Source organism: Triticum aestivum, chromosome 5A, assembly GCF_018294505.1.
Source record: "Triticum aestivum cultivar Chinese Spring chromosome 5A, IWGSC CS RefSeq v2.1, whole genome shotgun sequence".
Taxonomy (NCBI): Eukaryota; Viridiplantae; Streptophyta; class Magnoliopsida; order Poales; family Poaceae; genus Triticum; species Triticum aestivum.
Window position 1 is genome coordinate 654,036,543 of NC_057806.1, and position 6,025 is coordinate 654,042,567.

Sequence of the window (6,025 nt, forward strand, 5' to 3'; positions counted from 1 at the left end):
TTACAGCTTAAATTTGGTTGCTGTCTCTGAATTCGAGTTCAGAGTTAAGTTGCAGCATGCCATTCTCTTTAGGGTATGCTAAGTGTGTATCCTTTTCTGCCGCACTCCAGTCTTCAGAGCTCAGAGGCTATGACTTGTAGAAATTCTTTCCTGAGCTCAACCTAAAATGGAGGGGTTGGGGCTATGACTCCAGGCTCAAACTCTTGTGGTAGACTGCCCCCTAGGGGAGCGCTTGGCAAAAAGTCTGTTTGTCATCCCAGTATATCCTGTTGCAAATAGTGATATCATGAAATATAAGCCTTTTTTAGAGATTCCAATATGGACTACGGAGCAAAATAAGGAAATCTATATTTTAAAATATATCCATGTACATCTGTATGTGTTCATTTCATATTGAAATCTCTGTCAACAAAGAATTTTATTAGTAGTATTTAGTTAGGTTCTCATGTCTGCAAAAGGACTTATATTTAGAAACGGAGGGAGTAGTTTTTCGTGATAAGAGGAGTACTTTGTAATTTTCTAGATCACTGATCCGAATAGCTATAATGTTTGTTTGAAAGTTTCATGTTATTTTTTAGAAGAACAAAAATTCTTGCAGCAAGGCCGGAATTGCGCCAGATCTGGCAGTGGAGAAACGCCGCGGGAGTCAGGCGACGGCCTGGACGCCGCTGCTCTGGTGGTGGGGGATTTGGGGGCTCCTTACCTTGAGGGGAAATTAGAGGGCGGTGGGCTGGGGAAGAAGAGGATTTGGGGACAGGAAAAGGCAAGGGAAGAAGATCACCAGCGGCTCAGTTTATTAGGAATGGTGTGGATTGGGTTCGTGGCTGCCATTTAGTTAGTGCTATACTGCTATACATCTGCTGCCATGAAATACATTTGCTGCTATTGGTGAGGGAGAGAAAGAAAAGGTGCTCTGTAGATTTATTCAGAGCCTTGATACTCTGCTGCTACAACAAATATGTTGGATGCTAGCTGGGACTTGTGAATTTTGTTAGATATTGTTGCTGCTAGTTAGGCCATACGAGGTACTGCTCTATGAAATTTCTACCAATTTTTTGCAGATGGAAGAAGACGAGAGTTTTCTTCACTTGTTGAGCATCAGTGTCTGTATACAGATAGATCGTTTGAATTATTACGATAGAAAAGTACTTGTAGGATTAACCACTGCAACTATAAATTGTTTGAATTACTGTTGAGATGGTAGTTACTATAAGATAATAATACTTAAATATAGAGTAGATAATTTGTTAGACAATCTGCTTGGAGAGAAAGGACCAAGTCAGACCTTCTCTGGCTAAAATATGGAGTGGACAAAGATTATTGGGACTACATTACTCTATTAGCTACTCCCTCCGTTCCTAAATATTTGTCTTTTTAGAAATTTTAAAGAACTACCACATACGGATGTATATAGGCATATTTTAAAGTGTAGATTCACTCATTTTGCTCCGTATGTAGTCACTTGTTGAAACCTCTCGAAAGACAAATATTTAAAAACAGTGTATATCATGTAAGATTGCTTTTGGCTTAATAAAACACAGTAGGAGCCTCTTCTACTGTTTTCCCGGTCAAAAGAGGAAAATAAAGATAATCTGCTGCAAAACTGAACGTGTATATGGGAGAATCTTTATAGACCATCGTCTACATGAATATATAGACATCCAAAAGTGATATACATCTCAAACCGACGCATCATCATCTGTGATCTGATCATGTAGAGTAGAGTAGAGGGGTGGCAAAGCAGAGCGCCAGGAACGAATCTCCCCGCTCACATCCTTCCTGCGGTGTCGCTCCCATAATCTCATCTCCTGCCCTCAGTATGATATGAGCTCCGACGAGGGAGGGACATGTCGGTCCGCCTGAGCGCCTTTTAAATCCGCCGCGTCCCTCTCTTTGGCTTTAATCAGGGGCTGATCCCCCCGATGAGTCATGTAGGCAATAATTCTGCAGGGCCAAAGCGGCGGCAGGCATCCACACCGCACCGCACTGCCTGGCCCTACCCTACGTACATACTCCAGCACACCGACGTACTACGATGTACCCTACACTACACAGTACACACACCCTAAAGACGGAGATCCCCCATGATCATCATCATTAGTGCTGCCATGATCCTCTTTAATCTGCCGTACGCACCAGATATAATACTGTCTCCCTCCCAGTCCCAGTCCAAGCACTCGTTCTGCTGAAACAAGTAAAGCGCGCGGGCGAGCGTTCATCGCCTTTTCACCGGCGGTTGTGAAACGCGTTCTGACAGCGCCTGCTTTGGTTAACCCACTCGTATTGCGGGCGGCGAGGTACAGCCACTGATCGCCTGAGTTGAGTAGGGTCGGCGCTGGCCTCTGTGTGTGTTGTGGGCTTTTCACCGACGGCACACCGGCCATGGGCGAGCTTTCCTGTCATTCTGGTGGCCCATGCACGCATATAAAATACATCCACCAACGAACGGGCCCCGGGTGGCCAAAAAAACCTTCAGGTGTGTTCACATCTTCCATGTTTCGCATTGCGGTCAAGTCAATTTCCCTCTCTGTTCTGACGAAATTTTCTCCATTTCTACACCTTCCTTCTCAGGGCAAAATATAAAATGGAGTAAGTTTTTCAGTCCTTCACCACAAATCCTGTGCAGTGCAGCCCAGATCCTCCGAATACATGTCAGCTTGTTCGACCAATGTCTTGCAGGCTTGGCCAGGCTACCTGTCACTGACCGTTGCAGCATACATTATACCTCACCTTTCAATATTTTACTGCTCCCCGATTTTAAAAATTTCCCCTCGAATGGGAGAAGATGTATAAGGTTGATTAGGCTTGGGAGATTCCTTCCTGGATTAGAGATGAACAGAGTAGCACTTCAGGGAACAAACAAGTAAAGCTGAGCAGAATCCTAACTGCTAAAGCTACGCTCCACAAAGCGGAATGATGAAGTTTCATATACAACTCGGTCCAGCAGTGATGCATCACCTGTCCTGTATAGCGGCCGCTGAACTTGCGAGCCCACAGTTTCTTGTTTTTGTATTTTTGGACATGAGCCAACAGAATTCGAAACACACACTATACTAAATGAACCGGATCACGCAGTGGCACCATATGTCATATGCGTAGCTGCAGTAGCACTAAATATTTAAAAATATCAAATTCGTCACAAGAAATTAAGGAGACACAGAACAAGGTAGAGAGTTGGCACTGTTTTAAATTTGGACCCCAATATGGGGCGAAAGTCGGATCTGGGAGGAAGGTGAAATCGAACTATTCGTTCAATCTACTCAGGGGGCCCGAGTGAACGATTTAGTTCGCTATATTTTTTTTGAGCGGTATTTAGTTCGCTATATGCTACGACGAGAACACCTCCGATGCTGGACCCCTCTAGTGAGCCGCGAGTGGTCAAAGCCCCAAAACACCATTTCCTTGAGAGAGAAAAAAATGTTGGTTAAACTGCACACAGTGAAATTTCTTTAATTTACCTATGTTGTGCTCTGGGACAAACAACACAAAATTAAAAAAAAATTCCATTGATTAAAAAATGCAGGAGAAAATGTTTGTTCGAAAATAACTCCATTGATGTTGGGAAAAATAATAAAATTGCCATGCCACAAAAAAGTAATTTACTGAAAAATGAATTTACCATGGTATGATGAAAATGAAAAATCAGGAGCATATTAACATAGAAAAGCCTAAGCATGAGCTAACCCTAAAGCCTAAGCATATTAATATAAGTATGAGCTAACCAGCTAACCCTACAAGAATCCATTAGTGGGAACATCAGTAACATAGAAAAGCCCAAACTTGCTCTATTAGTACAAGGAATCGAGCTCACCATCGTGGCCGCCGGCACAATCGAAGAACAACACAGAACATGTCGGGCATGCGACCACACATGGATCACGGGAGACTCAACGTCCCACGACAGGGCATGTTGTACAACAACAAGAACGGGCGGACGGAGGTGACGTTGCGTGACCGTTGAGGCATGGGACTGCGAGGAGAGTAAAGTGGGAGTGGCCTCGTCGAGAGGTCATAACCCACAAGTACAGGGGACCACGACAGTCTTCGATGGTAATATTTTACCCAAATTTGTTGATTCGACACAAGGAGAGCCAAAGAATATTTACGAGCCTTAGCAGTTGAGTTGTCAATTCAACCACACCTGGGAAATAATATTGTTGCAACAAAGTGTTTAGTAGCCCAATAGTTTTATAGTTTTGATAGTAGCAGTACAGTAGCAATACTAACATGAATAGTAACAGAAGCAGTTTGTGATGATTGTAACAGTAGCAACAATAGTAACTTAGCAAAGATCAATATGAGAAAATCGTAGGCATTGGATTAACGATGGATATTTGTGTTGCATAATATTCATCATATAACAGTCACAACCTAGAGCGATATACAATAGCTCCAATTCATCAATTCAATGTAGGCATGCATTCCATATATAGTCATACATGCTTATAATAAGAACTTGCATGACATCTTTGTCTTACCCTCTCGTGGCAGCTGTTGAAAATATGCCCTAGAGGCAATAATAAATTAGTTATTATTATATTTCCTTATTCATGATAATCGTTTATTATCCATGCTAAATTGTATTGATAGGAAACTCAGATACACGTGTGGATACATAGACAACACCATGTCCCTAGTAAGCCTCTAGTTGACTAGCTCGTTGATCAATAGATGGTTACGGATTCCTGACCATGGACATTGGATGTCGTTGATAACGGGATCACATCACTAGGAGAATGATGTGATGGACAAGACCCAATCCTAAGCCTAGCACAAGATCATGTAGTTCGTATGCTAAAGCTTTTCTAATGTCAAGTATCATTTCCTTAGACCATGAGATTGTGTAACTCCCGGATACCGTAGGAGTGCTTTGGGTGTGCCAAACGTCACAACGTAACTGGGTGGCTATAAAGGTACACTACAGGTATCTCCGAAAGTGTCTGTTGGGTTGGCACGAATCGAGACTGGGATTTGTCACTCCGTGTAAACGGAGAGGTATCTCTGGGCCCACTCGGTAGGACATCATCATAATGTGCACAATGTGATCAAGGAGTTGATCACGGGATGATGTGTTACGGAACGAGTAAAGAGACTTGCCGGTAACGAGATTGAACAAGGTATCGGGATGCCGACGATCGAATCTCGGGCAAGTATCGTACCGCTAGACAAAGGGAATTGTATACGGGATTGATTAAGTCCTTGACATCGTGGTTCATCCGATGAGATCATCGTGGAACATGTGGGAGCCAACATAGGTATCCAGATCCCGCTGTTGGTTATTGACTAGAGAGTCATCTCGGTCATGTCTGCATGTCTCCCGAACCCGTAGGGTCTACACACTTAAGGTTCGGCGACGCTAGGGTTATAGAGATATTAGTATGCGGTAACCCGAAAGTTGTTCGGAGTCCCGGATGAGATCCCAGACGTCACGAGGAGTTCCAGAATGGTCCGGAGGTAAAGAATTATATATAGGAAGTGCTATTTCGGCCATCGGGACAAGTTTCGGGGTCACCGATATTGTACCGGGACCACCGGAAGGGTCCTGGGGGTCCACCGGGTGGGGCCACCTGCCCCGGGGGGCCACATGGGCTGTAGGGGGTGCGCCTTGGCCTATATGGGCCAAGGGCTCCAGCCCCAAGAGGCCCATGCACCAAGAGAAGAGGGAAAGGAAGAGTCCTAAAGGGGGAAGGCACCTCCGAGGTGCCTTGGGAGGAAGGACTCCTCCCTTGGCCGCACCCTTCCTTGGAGGAAGGGCCAAGGCTGCGCCCCCCTCTCCCTTGGCCCTATACATAGTGGGGGGAAGGGAGGGCAACCATACCTAAGCCCTGGCGCCTCCCTCTCCCTCCCATGACACATCTCCCTCCTCCCGCAGCGCTTGGCGAAGCCCTGTTGGAATCCCGCTACTTCCACCACCACGCCGTCGTGCTGCTGGATCTCCATCAACCTCTCCTCCCCCCTTGCTGGATCAAGAAGGAGGAGACGTCACTGCTCCGTACGTGTGTTGAACGTGGAGGTGCCGTCCGTT